General features: G+C 42.1%; 1 protein-coding gene across 2 annotated transcripts in view; it reads left to right on the top strand.

Annotated features, from left to right (window-relative positions):
• The window catches only part of LOC110257084 (uncharacterized), a 485,227-nt gene that overhangs the window by 277,997 nt on the left and 192,603 nt on the right, over positions 1-14,627 (top strand). Inside the window, exon 4 of one of the 2 annotated variants that reach the window (XM_021075740.2) lies at positions 4,194-4,315. The exons of the other annotated variant lie outside the window; for it this stretch is intronic. The gene's annotated coding sequence lies outside the window, so the exon portion shown is untranslated. The remainder of the gene's footprint in view (positions 1-4,193; positions 4,316-14,627) is intronic. 2 annotated transcript variants of the gene reach the window in all.

Below are 14,627 nucleotides of genomic sequence, written 5' to 3'. Positions count from 1 at the left end.
AGACTCAGTGGAAGAAGTAATCAGAAATCAAAGTCTCATTGCTCTGGGGATTCATTGTGCCGTAAAGGAGAGGGAAAAATGGAAAGTAGCATTTACTGGGGAAAAGATTGGCTTGATGATAACACACAAAGGATGGTCAATGCTTGTGAAGCAGAGGCTAATAGGGATCATGAATGTTGGCTTAGAATCCTGGTGCTACTGCCTCCTTACTGTGTGACCTTAGGCAGATCACTTAACCTCTCTCTTCCTTCATATCATATTCAACAATAGAGGTATTATGAATCTGAAAATAGTGGGTATGTGTAAATTACGTAGAATAATGCTTGGTATGTTTTAAGTGCTGAATAAATATCTGCTTTTTGTCAAACTCTGCTATAAGCATTTTGCATTTATAATCTCATTAAGTCTTCATGGCAGTAACAGAGGTGTGTGAATATATCCCTAGCCAGTAAATGAGGAAACTGAGGCACTGTGAGTTTCTGGCAGGTTCACTCATCTAGGAAATAAGGAACCAAGCTGTAGACTTATGGTCAGTCTAATTCAGGTTTATTCTCTTCAAAACTATAGTATTGCTTCCTAGTACTCGTATCAGAAGTACACATTTAAATTTGACTCAATCAAAAGCTTTTCAAACATGTCTCAAGTACTTTCTCTGTGAGGAGCTTCCATTAGGTACTGGGAATGCAGAGAGAACAAACCTAGTTCCTAGTTCCAGGTTCCAAAGAGAGCATTTTATCTATCATATTCCTGTGGCAATTGAAGATTTAAAAAAAAAAAAAAAAAAAGTACTCCAACCTTAGCTGCCTCAGTTCTCCATTGCAAGCCTTTGCTTCAAACAGACATCTATCTGGGGCTTAATTCTCCCTCCTTGGATCTACCCCTTCTTTATTGTCTCTAAGACTGAAAATTTTAAAGTATCCAAAGGTATCAGTAAAGCAAGACCCTTAGGAGGAGCAACTACCTATCCACGAGGTTTTAGTTAACCTCACATCTAACACAAACATTTCCTTACAACATCCTCAGTGGTCCTTGAAAACCTCCAGAGACAAGAGACTGATTACATTTGGGGAACATCCCCTTCCTTAGGCACACATTTCCAAGTCCCAATAATTTCTTCTTCTCTGGAACTGTAAATTCCATCCACAATTCTAATTTGTCCATTGGAATATACAAAATAAGTCATCTCTTTTGTCTTGTTTTTTTTTAATTGCACCCCTCTCTTCCTTCCATCTTCATTTTTTCTCTGAATTCAACATCTCTGTGAATCCTTTGATGCGTCCTCAGAGAATAGGATTTTCAAGCATGTCAACATCCTCAGTCGCTTTCCTCAGTAAGGTCTAGAGCTTGTCAGTGTGCATCTTAAAGTAAAGATGCCAGAGAGAGAAAAACCTGGGTCCCGCCAGAGGCTTATAGCTAGCCTTCTGTTTGGGCGTTCAACTTTTTCAGGAATGCTGTCTGAGTTTGCATTAGCTTCCCTCTACCTTGGGAAGGGAGGATTCAGTACCAGCAGCAGTATTGTTAGTTCATCTGCATCTCTGTTGGGGACAGGAGGAGCAGGTAATTAATTGTTTCTCTTCTGCACTAGGCAGCCGGCTTTCTTTGGAAAAGTTGAGCATCCCTCATCCAGCAATGGTTTCTGCAATTAAAGCTATCTACAGCCAGGAGTTTGATTAATAGCTGGGAGGTTTCTCCTTTGCTGACAAATGAAAAAAAGAGAAATCAGATAGGGAGAAGCTGAATGCATTTGCTTAGCACAGGGCCTGGCTAATGTTCTTTCCAAAGAAAGAACTGCAGCAATTTTCTAGGGACCGAGAATGGGGCAAATCCCTTAAAAGTTTGCAAAGTAATGAATCTGAAAAACAGATGTGCCAGTTTCTCAGGAGCAGAGCAGAAAGGGCTGTAATCAGACATCTCTGAAGCTAGAGAAGATTGCTACTCATGTGGCACAGATGACAAAATAAGGACCAGTAAAGGGGACCTGGTTTTCCCAAGGTCCACAACCTGCTAAGAGAAGCAAGGCCAGACAACTGTTGCCAAACTTTGCATTTCCCAAAGGCATGGAGTCCCTTTATTCTGGAACAAAGGATAAGACCAATGGGCATAACTGTCGCACTTGAGGAGACTAAAATCCTAACTCCAGAACCTTAGATACAGGATCCAGCCATCTCCAGCACATGACTGCTGCCTGTGGCAGAAGGTGTGTTTAGCAACCTAGGATGAGCTCTATAAGAGAGAAATCTGCCACTGTATAAGTTCCACTCACTGTTCTTAGTTTTACCCTCCAGGACTGTCTTGAAGAATTAACATCTCCTGCTTCCTTGGAGATGAGAAGACAGTGGCCCTCTGCTAGGAGCACTGGAGCACTCCTCTTCTCTCCCTGCTGAGCTTCCCAAGCTCCCAGAACCTCTCCTCAAGGGCCTGGAGGAGATGGGGTTGTGAAGATAGAGGGCCAGTGAAGGAAGTCTCTGTGCTGTGGGGCTCAACCATCAGCACCAAGACAGGCCCCCAAAGGCAGGGAGGGAAGCACAGGCTGGACAGGAGGATGGATAGTGCCCAGAATGCTCAGGGCTATTCCTGGGGCACAGCCAGAGCCAGGAGACCATGAATGTAAACATAGTAATGAGTAGTTAAGGCAAAGAGCAACTCAGAAATTAGGACCACGGAGGTTACCAGGAGCCTGAGGAGCCAGGGAGGCACAAGGCCATCCCCAGTGAATTCTGGTGGATATTGGACCTCTGCAGTGGTCTGCAGGGATGGCTCTTGAAAGTCCCAGGCCCTGTTCCTACAAATGTGCTTCTGTTAAGCTTGAAGGCCCAGCTCTCTGAGAATAGGGTGTGGCAGAACCCTGTGGGTGCAGAAACTCCCAGGCTGGAAGGCTGTGGTATCAACTGAAAGAAAAGCCATACTGTGTCTCTAAGACTCAGACAGATCCTGTATTTGAATGTCAGCTGTTATAAAGCTACATCACCTTGAGCAATTCAATCTCCTACACCTTGTTTTCCTCATCTGTAAAGTGGGGTTTAGTGATGATTAAATAAAATGATATATTTATAGTACTTAATACAATGCTTGACACATAATGATAAAAATCACAGCAAATAGTATTCATAGTATTTAATGTTCACAGTTTTTACAATTTATAAGTGACTGGAAAAAAATCAAAAAAAGAAAACAATTTCATGACACACATGAAAAATATTCACAATTCAGATTTCAGTGTCCGTAAATAAAATTATATTGGAATCACTCTGTCCATTCATTTATATTTGTCTTAGCCACTTTCGAGCTGCAAAGTCAGAGCTGAATAGTTGCAATGAAGATGATATGGCTCTTAAAGTCTAAAATATTTTCTCTTTGGTCCTTTATAAGGAAAGTTTGCTGGCCTCTTGATTAGATCCTTCTCCCTTGCCTCTTGCTTGCCAGGTCTTTTAAGCTCAGTGCAGGCCCAGCCTCCTGGCTCTAATAGGCTTTGCACAGGGGAATTTGAGCTCTGGACTCGGACATACACTGTAACTCCCAGGTACAGTGACTGCATCCTCTGACACAGGCATGGGATAATTCTCCACGTGAATGTGGGCTGATAGACGACAGTCTCCAACTCCCCATGGGGAGTTGAAATAACTGTTTTCCCTAGAGTGTATCTTCCCCCTCCCCTGTGCAAATGCACGTGCTCTTTGCAAAGTCCTAACAATTCAAGTCATAATGGAAGGGAATCTCACCCATTTTATTGCCATAGTTACCAAGATTGCAAGTTTAGATGCTGTATTAGCAGTAAGTGCACGGTAATAATAGAAGTCAGGGAGGAGGGGACGAAAAGGATTCTGGCTCCTGTTTCTCCCTACAGCATCCTTCAGGGCAAATATACCAGAGACAGTCTGCATTAAATTGCAAAGTTGGCGATTTTCTTTTTTTAAAAAAAAAAATCCAAATAATTGCTTTAAAATCTCCTGTCTCCTTCTGACTGGTTAACCCTCACGTAGCTCACCTCATCCTGAAACAATGAAAAGGAGGTTAAAAGAAAAATAAGTGGCCAGGGTTACCATGGAAACCAAAGTGGAAGGCAAGTGAAAGTCAATTTAAGGTTTAAATGCATATGAAGCAGATGTATGTGTGCGGACATATTTGCATATAGATATCCATCTCCCCTCCTTTCTTAGATCCATAATGTGTTTTTCCTTCTGGGCTCATTTCAGGACCCTTCACCTCCAGGGAGATTGTCCTGACAATTTCAAGCCACAGTAATCTCTCTCTTCTGGAACTACATTTGAACTGTAGTCTGGACTCAGGAATCAACCCTTTAATATACGCAACCCCGGTAAGGAATCATAAGAACCTGCGAGGTCACTGAATACTGCATGCTGTCTTATCTTTGTGCCCCTCTCTTGCTGTTCACACCACCTGGAATGTCCTTGCCTACTTCTTTTATGTGACTGGCACCAATTATCCTCCCAGCCTCAGTGTAGACAGCAGTTTCTCTACACTGCTTTTTCTCCATCCTTTTGCTTCCTTTCACTTCTCCTATACTGGAGTAGGGCTCTCTTTTCAAGGCTGGCATAGCTCCCATTACAGCGTTAGTCACATTCAGTTGTAATTGCTGCTTACAGGGTTACTGTCCTCCCCCCCCTGCCCCGCGCCCCCGCCCTCCAGACCCTGACACACTGAAGACAGGTGCTGTTTTACTTTATGCACCCTCATTGCTCAATAGAAATATCTATCATGGAATTAATGAATATTAGAATAAATAATCCAAACTATGCAACCTAGGTCAAAACATCCATTAACATATGCCAAAAACAGTTTCAATTGTTATTATTATTGTTGCTAATTGTTATCATTATCTTTAAATGCACACTGTACTCTTTCCCCATGTTGATTCTAAAGGAACTTTTGAGTATGTGAGGGAAGTGCAGAAAGGCGAGATGTAGGGGGGTTGGAATGGGAGAAACCTTAGCATACGATAATTGGGTAAAATGGAACTTTAGCACAAAAAAGCTCAAAAGATGTGATTCACTGAGTTCACTTCTCTGAAAGGAGTCCTGGGAAAGAACATATTCTTTGTGACTCCAGAGAGCAGGTACAGGGGCAACAAATGAAAGTTGTTAACAGAGTTTGTTCTTCATAAGGAAAGAAGTTTTACAACTGTTCAATATTAGAAAAGGCTGTCACTTGAGGTAGTGTGTCTCCCAGCACAGGAAGCATCCAAGTGGACATGAATGTCGTATATCAAGACATTAGGAAATAAAAAGTATGGTGAGTGTTAAATAAATATAAAGAGAAAACTGGAATTTAAATTGCTGGAGGGCTTGGTGCCAAGAAATGATGAGAAATATGCAGAACTGAGTAGCTCACAGCCTGAGCACCAAGAACTGTTTTGCGTTAATTTTTCTAGCAGAATGGCAGCCATGGAAGAGTTTGATGTGGAAGGTAACATGATCATTGATATGAGTTTTGAAGATCATTCGGTCAGTTGTGAACAAGATGGATAGTGGGGGCAAGCCTTGAGAACATCATGCAGCTGTTACAACAGCCCAGGCGATGGAGGCCTGGATGAAGGCAGGGCAGCATGGTTGATGATGAGCAGGAGCATGAGGGATATATATCAAAGCAGAAGAGACAGGCTATATCAACCTGTCCCGCTAAGTTGGTTCTGCTCACTCCCTGCCACCCCTGTGTCTCCCATCCTGGGAGAGAAACCTGCTTCCTGTTTGTCAGAGCAGCCTTGGACTGTCGGCTGGGAGGCAAAGGTTGCAGTCACCTTGAGTGGATTCCCCACGCAGCTCAGCGAGAAGCAGAGCTTTCCCTCTGCTGCTCTGTCAGCTCCACTTTGCATCAAAACTGCTTTGTATGTCACCAAATTATTAAAGTTGCGGATTGTAGTGCTGTGTCAGGCGATGTTGTGCTGAAACTGGGTCAGTGAGGGCTATCTCTCTGTCAAGATGTGGGCTCCTGGTGTCCCCACATGCCAGCCCTGGTTGCAGTGGCTCCTTGGCAGCCTCTCCCCAGCCGGCTTTGAGAGGAGAACATAACTACACAGCTTGGCCCTTCAATTCAGCAGCTCCAGCAGTAAATAATTCCCAACACATAGATTGAAGGGGGTCCCCTGTTTTCACCTTCATTGTCTGTGCTCACAGGGATGGCAAAGTCTTGCTTTTTCAAGTCTCTTTCGAATCATCCCTTTTCATAGATAAAATAGCTATAACAAGTGGAGAATCTACTGTTTCAAAACCCAGGGATGCACATTTCCCCTCTGCTGCTCCAGGAAGCTCAGGGGCGGAAGGGGAGCAGAAGGGCATAAACACACAGAAATGTGGTCGGTGAGAATGGAAGCACTTCAGGAAGAGACACGAAACTCCACTGTAGAAGGAGTGATCATGCAGCACAGGGGCCAAGGAGATGTGGACCTGGGGTCAGAAGAGAGAGGAAGTTCCTGCTGGGCCTGTCCAAAGTCAGAGGGAGCTTCTTCAATTCAATTCAATTCAAGGTTTTCCAATTCAATCCAATGACTGTTTGTCAAAGACAAATTATGTAGCAGCTGTGGTATGAACAACAGAGACAAAATAAATGTTCCTGTCCTCATGGACAATAAATGAAATATAGAGTATAAATGCTATAGTATGTCAGAAAGTGTGAGCTATGGGGGAAAATATATATATATATATGTATAGAAAGAGAGGGAGAGAGAGAGAAAGACAGAGACATACGGAGACAAAAAAGGGGAACGAGGAATGCCAGGGAACAAGGTTGTAACTTTTAACAGGCTTTTAAAATAACACTTTAAGATAAGTGACATTAAGAAGGTGATATTTAAATAAAGAAGTGAAGAGGGTAAGAGAATTAACCAAGGGAACTGACTGGGAAAGCATGTTCCATGCACAGGGAAGAACCATTTCGAAGGCCCCAAGGCAGTGTGCCTGGCAGATCCAAGACACAGAACAGAGGACACTGAGGCTGGAGCCATGTGGATGACAGGAAGAACAGTAGGAGATGAAGTTAGAGAAGTCCGAGAGGCAAGATCAGAGTGAGCCTCATAGGTCCATGTAAGGACTTCCTCTTTCACCAAGAGTGACAGGGAAAGGCATTGCCCAGGAAGACCATGAGTTCTCAGCAAAAGGTAGATCATTATCTAGAAAGAATGCTCTAGAACGGGGTTTCTCAACCAGGGGTGGTTTTGCCGCTAAGGGGACACTTGGCAATGTCTGGAGACATTTTTAGTTGTCACAACCAAGGCAAATATACTACGAGCATCTAGTGAATAGGCCTGAGATGTTCTTAAATATTCTACAAGGCATGGACAACGAAGAATTACACAGTACAAATGCCAATAGTGCCAAGGTTAAGAAGCCCCGCCCTAGAAGGGCAGGCAAGCTTCAGTTGGCCAACAGGATCCATGTTCTGAGAAAAACATACCACCCTCACAGGGCCAACATATCCATTAAACAGAGTATGAATAGTGCTTAGGGTTCATGACAGTTTTATAGGGCTTTTAAAAGTTTTACTGAAAACTTTTTACTTTGAAAAAAGAAAATATATAATTTATCATAGATTGTATTCATCTTTATTACCAATATGATCATAAAACATACTTTTTTTAAAATGAAAGAAGGGACCTGTGAGGACAGATATGCCAAGGGCTCCAGAAGTCATGTTGGCCTCTTCTGACATTAGATTGGGGACATCTCTGTATTCTTGAGTCTTCCATTCACCCACCGTGTTCCTAAAGAATCCGATCTTGTCTTGCCATCTTTCCTGCCCAGGTGAATAGAGTTATCATCATAGCTTACCACCAAGTTCAGGCAAACAGCAGTCATTTTTATGGACTCACAAAACATTTTCAGAGCGGAAAGGGTCTTTAGCACTCATCTGGCCCGGACACCTCATTTTCAAGATAAGGAAAGTGAGGCCCAGCCAAGGGAGGTGAACTAACTACAGTCACACAGGTAATTTGTACCAGAGTCAGAACTTGGAGCATCATCATAGAGTTCATATTATCAGCTTCCATTTCTGAGTTTCACAGTTGGTTGACACCAATTTCCTCAGAATGAAGCTCATGTTGTTCATTGGGTGAAGAACAAAAACAAAACAAAACCCTTAATGTCATTCTTTGCCATTTCTTAACGCTTTCCTGTTTTCAAAGCTCTTTAAAATACTCTTTCACTTCATCTTTACAGTAACTCTATGAGAAGCAAGGAGGAGGCAATTCTTTTTTTTTTTTTCTTTTTTCTTTTTGTGGCTGCACCAGCATCATATGGAAGTTCTCAGCCTAGGAGTCAGATCAGAGTTACATTTGCAGCCTATGACACAGCCTCAGCAACATAGGATCCAAGCCACATCTGTGACCTACATGCAGCTTGTGGCAACACCAGACCCTTAACCCACTGAGCAAAGCCAGGGATCAAACCCAAATCCTCACAGAGACTATGCTGGGTCCCACTGAGCCACACCAGGAACTCCTGGAGAGGAGGCAGTTCTTATCATGCTTATTTCAGATGCAGAAACTGAGACTCAGCAACCCACATACGTGACTATTCTGGATTATAGAGCTTAAGGGGTGGAGTTGCAGGCTTAAATTCCAGTTTATTGACTTCTCTTTCAGGACTGTCTTCCAAGCCAACACTTTTTAAATTATTATTCTTGACATGTCACATGGTGCCTACATAATACCTTGTATTCAGTAAATGCTTGTTAAATGAATAGCTGAACCATGCTGTTCCATAGATTAAATCATGCTCCCAGAAACACAACAACCCATGTAGTAAATGTCTGATACATCATAGTTAGAAAGATGTTGGTCTTATTCATAAAAGTGCCAGCATAGAATGGAGGGGGGGAGGCATTGTAATTTCAGTTCACTTTTGTTTAAGAAAAAAAAAATCCCACGATACTTTAGTTTTTTTTCCCCCGTGTCATTTTCATAAGTAGGAGAAAATAAGTACAAGTATGAGGAAATAAAATGAAAGATGATAAGGTGTCAAAACTCCAAATTGTCTGGGAATTACTACTTGAGAGAGCCAAATAAACCAGATTACTCTGCTGACTTGCTTGTCTTCCTGCTCTAAATTGCTCTTATCTTCTAGGTGGGGGCCATTTAGCCCTGTCTCCATGCTCCAGCCTGCTGCACACTTGGGAACAAGTCTTGTGCCTGGCCTGTAGAAATGTGAAAGGTCCCAGTTAGCAGCTCAGGAACTCAGCAGTAAGGCAGGCAGCGTTTTGGGCCAAGTCCGATCTGGTCTTACAGACTGTAGTTGAAACCTGGATGTCCTGTGCCTATGCCCCTGCCTTATGGCCTGTTATATAAACTGGGTCTTTGTTTCCATTCATTCATGTTCACAAACTCATAGTGAACACCTACTATTTGTCTTCACCTCACTTATTCTTCCAATTATTTACAAATATATATCGAGCACATGCTATTTGTTAGGCTTGCTGAGAAACTCAGAAAAAAAGACATAGACTAGCTTTTGAGAAACTCATAGTCTAGAAAAATGCTTAAGAAACATATCTGTAAGTAAATTAATGGCTACAAAATGAGGTGATTAGACCTACAAACAGCATGGACAAGGTCATCTGAGAACGGACAGCAGACAATGACTGGCTCCATGCAGAGCAATGGGGTGATTGGAGAAGGCTTTGCAAAGCATGCAAAAAAAAAAAAAAAAAAAAAGTCATAGAAGGCACTTTAGAGATAAAGTGAAAGAACACTCCAGGTGGAGGAAACAGCAAAAGCAAAATCAGATGTGTATAAGGGGCCATGTCACTTCTGAGAAAGTAGCATTGTTCCAGCAACAATGAATCTCAGGACTGAGTGCTTATGATGGGATCGGCAATGGGTTAAGTATTTTATACACATGATTTTACTGAATTTTCCCCTCCAATTCTGAGATTTGCCTATTTTATAGATGAAGAAGTGCTTGCTGACATGAGGCAATAGATGACCTAAGATTGCATAGCTAGTGAGATGAGCCAAAAACTGGGCATTGATATGTCACTCTCCAAAGTCTCATTCTTAGAACCTACCCTGTGCTCCCTGCTCCACATTTTATTGGTGGGCAGAGTGGGTCCTAGGAACATGAATGCCTTTTATCAGGATCACAGGGCTGTGACAGGTTGAACCTGCAAATAGATCCAGGGTTTATGTTCTGTAAGCTATCATTCTGTGCAGGAATTTATTAAAGATATTTCAGTATAGAAACAGGAGCATTTCTCCCCACAAGTTAATAACAAAATCCCAGCTACTCAGCCCCCAAAACAAGTGTTACCCTTATGGGACCAACAGATCTAGTGATGCAAATAACCCCTGAGTCTTTTGTGTTGTGAAAACTACCCAGCCAGAGGAGTTTCAGGGAAAATGAAAGGGAAAGACAAATAATGGGCTGATGAAACAAGAATCTGAGGGTCTTTGGGGGAAAATGGGAAAAATAAAGACAACGGATTAGACGGTGGAAGCACTTGAGAATTGAAGGAAAATGTAGGCAGGAGCAAGGGATATGCAAGATGCAAGCAATAAAGAGGACAGCGAAGGCTGCTCTTTATAGAGAAGCAAATGGAGCACACATCAGTAAAGACAGCTTTGTGTGAAATCCACAGAAGTGAAGTGGGGAGGGGTATTGTGAGAAATTAATGGGGAAAAAGCAAAGAGTTGAGACTAGGCGTCCCACTGGTGATGGAATGCACATCCCAGTAGAAGGAAAAATGCATGACTGAGGAAGTTACAGCCTGAGGACACAAAGGAGTAACACAAAGGAGACAAGCTAAGAGGCTTAGAAAGGAAGCCTTGAAGGATGAAAATAGAATCACACAGACACAGAGATATCACAACTCAGAGTAGGGGACCTATAATACAAGCAGGGAACAAAGCATGTGGGCTCCAAATGAAGAACATTTGGAGATGAAGATAAATTGAGCATAATAAAAGATGCAGTGTGGATTGAGGAAACATAAATGATTCATGAAAGGAGCAAGAATTGGTAGCTAACATTTATTGATCATTTGTTAATGTGGCCAGTATTTTACATATGGTCTATCAGTTAATTCTTCCAGCAGCCCTATGTTGTCAGCATGTTTAACTGTAGAGATCCAGCAGAAATTATATTTTTTGGCTGCACCCACAGCATGTGGAATTTCCTGGGCCAAGGATCAAACCTGAACTGCAATTGTGACCTGTGCCACAACTATGGCAATGCTGGATCCTTAACCCACTTTACCACATGGAAACTTCCAAACAGATTACATTTCTTGACTGAGAACATACCTCTAGTAGTACTAGAGCTAGGACTAGAATTCTAGCATTGAGATGTGCCTCTGTCCAGTGACACTCCTTTCTCCCATATTTCAACCAGCCTCCATCAGATTTGGTGGGTTATATACCAGTCAGTTGAGAAGAGCATCATAAGCTTGGATGTTCTATTTCATATACTCTTTGATGTTAAAATACAACCAATGGTAACGTTAAACTGCATCAAGTGATGTGCATACTCCCCAGAGCACAGAGATCATTCTGTAAATATTGGTTTCTACAATTTTTCTTAGCCAGAAATTGGTCCTGGGATTGATATGATTTATGTGTGAGCAAGAATAGATAAAAAGTTTAGAGGGAAAAAATGCTAAAATCTCTGATCATTTGGCTACTGACAGTTGATTACAAGCATCTCTTCCCAATTGCATGCTTAGTGACTTCATGTTGATATCTTGAAATTAGCCAGAGTGGAAATATTTATACCACAGAAACTGGCAAGTATCGAGGCTTTCTGTCCCCCACCCCTGCCCCCAGAGAGCTGGCTGTTAAGCATTCATCAGCACACCAATGAATATTCCCCACCTGGCTGGGAAGAGTTATGATCTCAGTTGTATAATAGGAAAGGGCAAACATAATGTTTTTTTTTTTTTTTTTTTTAATGAATTTGCCTTTCCCCATAAACATGCACGCGCGCACACACACACACACACACACACACACACACACACACACACACACTTGTAGAAGCAAGATGGTTTTCTTGAAACAGTAAAACTAATTTACTTGGAAGAAGATTTTGATTGTCTTAGGAAAAAGCATGACATTCGGAAGTGACTAAATATGACATATGAAGTTACACGTTTAAAAATGGAATCGAACAACTGATATTCAGACATATGCTAAAATCTTGAAGTATAGCAGTAATCTTTATGAAAGTCTCTTCTGTAAAAAAAAGGCCTCGGGGTTTAAATTCTGACTTGGCCACTTACTAGCCATGGCATTTTAGGCCAGTTAATTAACTTCTCCTTTGCAGTTGCATCTGTAAAATGAGGTTAATAACCATGCTTCTCAGAGGAAGTCAGTAGGACTCTGTGAAGCAACACAGGTCAAATGATTTGCACAGTGCCTGGGACACAGAGATCACTCACTAAATGCTGGCTTCTAGAAAGATGCTGAACCAGAAATTGGGCCTGGAAAATTGGCACAATGTACATGCAAGCAAGAAGAGACATAATAAAAGAAGAAACATTTTTTTTTTTTTTTTTTTTTTTTCATGTTCTAGAGCAATAGATGGAATTAACCCTTCAAGTGCAGGAATATTTGATCCCAACATACAGGAGATGTTTCACCTCCTCTTAGAGGAGGAGAGAACTGAAAATGCACTATGAAGTTCTCAGATTCCTTCCTATGGAGTAAGGTGGGTGGATGGGTTCTATAAGTGCTTCTCAAATCTACCTGGTTACCAGAATCACCCAGGCAGCTTTGAAAAATATATACTTCCTGTCTCTAACTCAGAAATGTCTCATTAAATCTTTATTAGGTGTTGAGGGTTTATGAATTTCTCTCCTTTCCAAAGCACCCTCTCCCCAGGAGATTTTGGTGATCAGCCAGGGTTAGTAACCACTGAAGTGCATCTCAGCTCTGTATCTATAACCAAAGCCCAGGGTATTTCATATCTAACTGCAGGCTCAGCCTCACCTCTAGATACTTCTCTTGTACCATCCCCTGCACCAGTATTTGGGGCCACTGACAATTAATGCTGAGCACTGTTTGGGAAATAAATCACTGCTTGCAGGGAAGCTCATTCCAAATTTGGTTAGGTCTGGTTTCCGTGATAACACCGGCTTGGGCTAAAGCCATGTCTCCTGTCTGTTCCATCTATTACCTTAGCTTTATCTCTCAGGGTTACGGAGAGTCTATGTAAGGGTGTAAGTCAGCGCAGAGCCTGGCATCTTGGAAGCACTTGGGAAATATCAAAAGGAGACTTAAGGGCCAGAAATCTTTAAGGAATTCAATGTACCTACAAACTCGGGCCGGGGGGTGGTCTCTGATCGAGGAAAGCTTCCTAGAAGAAATGAAATTTTAGCTGGACCTTGAAAGACAGAAAAGTTTTGAGGAAGTAGAAACTGGGTGTTAAGAAATGGTGATACTCCTTATTGTAAGAAGGGGCAAGATCAGAATAAGCTTTGATTTATTAGTCGTGGGATAGTATAGTAGATGCATCAAAGGGGAGAGCACTGGAAGCAAGAAGTCTCCCCTGCATGAACTCTGCAAACAGGGAGAAGCCTATGGCACAGGATGGTGAGAGGGTTTTAGACCATGAGAGCAAGTGAGGATTCTAGTATTTATAGAACCCCAATTATGGGCCCTCATCCTACCTCTATTATCTAAAGCCATCCCTACCTAAGCTGAGAAGGTAAGCATCCTTATCCTCATGTTACATAGAAACAAACTGATCATGAAGAAGGTGAGATGACTGACTCAAGGCCGCCCATGCAGGAGGTGTAAAAATCAAGATTCAGACTTGGGCTAGCCTGTCTCTAAATCTCAGGAGTCTTGAGACATATGATTAAAATCTAGACGAACAAAGGAAAAGGTGAGAAGGCAGTCATTTGCAGAGGAGGAGACAAAGACAAATACCATATGATATCACTTATAACTGGAATCTAATATCCAGCACAAATGAACATCTCCTCAGAAAAGAAAATCATGGACTTGGAGAAGAGACTTGTGGCTGCCTGATGGGAGGGGGAGGGAGTGGGAGGGATGGGGAGCTTGGGCTTATCAGACACAACTTAGAATAGATTTACAAGGAGATCCTGCTGAATAGCATTGAGAACTTTGTCTAGATACTCATGTTGCAACAGAACAAAGGGTGGGGGAAAAAATGTAATTGTAGTATATACATGTAAGGATAACCTGACCCCCTTGCTGTACAGTGGGAAAATAAAAAAATTATAAAAAAATAATAAAAAAATAAAAAGCTCCAAAAAAAAAAGAGGAAGAAAAAAAGAAACAGATACACACATGCGCGCGCACACCCACACACACACTCACACACGCACACACACACACGGGTCTGCACCAGTACATACTGCGATTTAAGCAGACCTCTCCCACTGTCCTCTAGCTAATATATTCTGGAATGAGTTTCGGGGATCTAGGAGAGAACAGCATGTCAGTGCATAGGAAGCAAATGATAGCATGGGGATTATTGATAATCCCCCTCTCCTATTTCCAACTCTCCAAGGGACAAAGAGGCCTATATTGTTTTTTTCTTTTTTTTCAGGTTTCTTTCCTTTCATAACCACTAGCCTGGAGTGTGTCTCTTTTCCCTCCAGTGTTTGACCAAGTGCAACAGGAAGCATGACAAGACCAAGCCTTTGCAAGGGAA

This window comes from Sus scrofa, chromosome 1, assembly GCF_054392235.1.
Source record: "Sus scrofa isolate SSC_HxYL_T2T_F1_AM1 chromosome 1, Sscrofa_HxYL_maternal_Yorkshire_Landrace_v2.0, whole genome shotgun sequence".
NCBI lineage: Eukaryota > Metazoa > Chordata > Mammalia > Artiodactyla > Suidae > Sus > Sus scrofa.
Note: the sequence above shows the minus strand (reverse complement) of the source record. Positions and strands in the feature narration are given on the sequence as shown.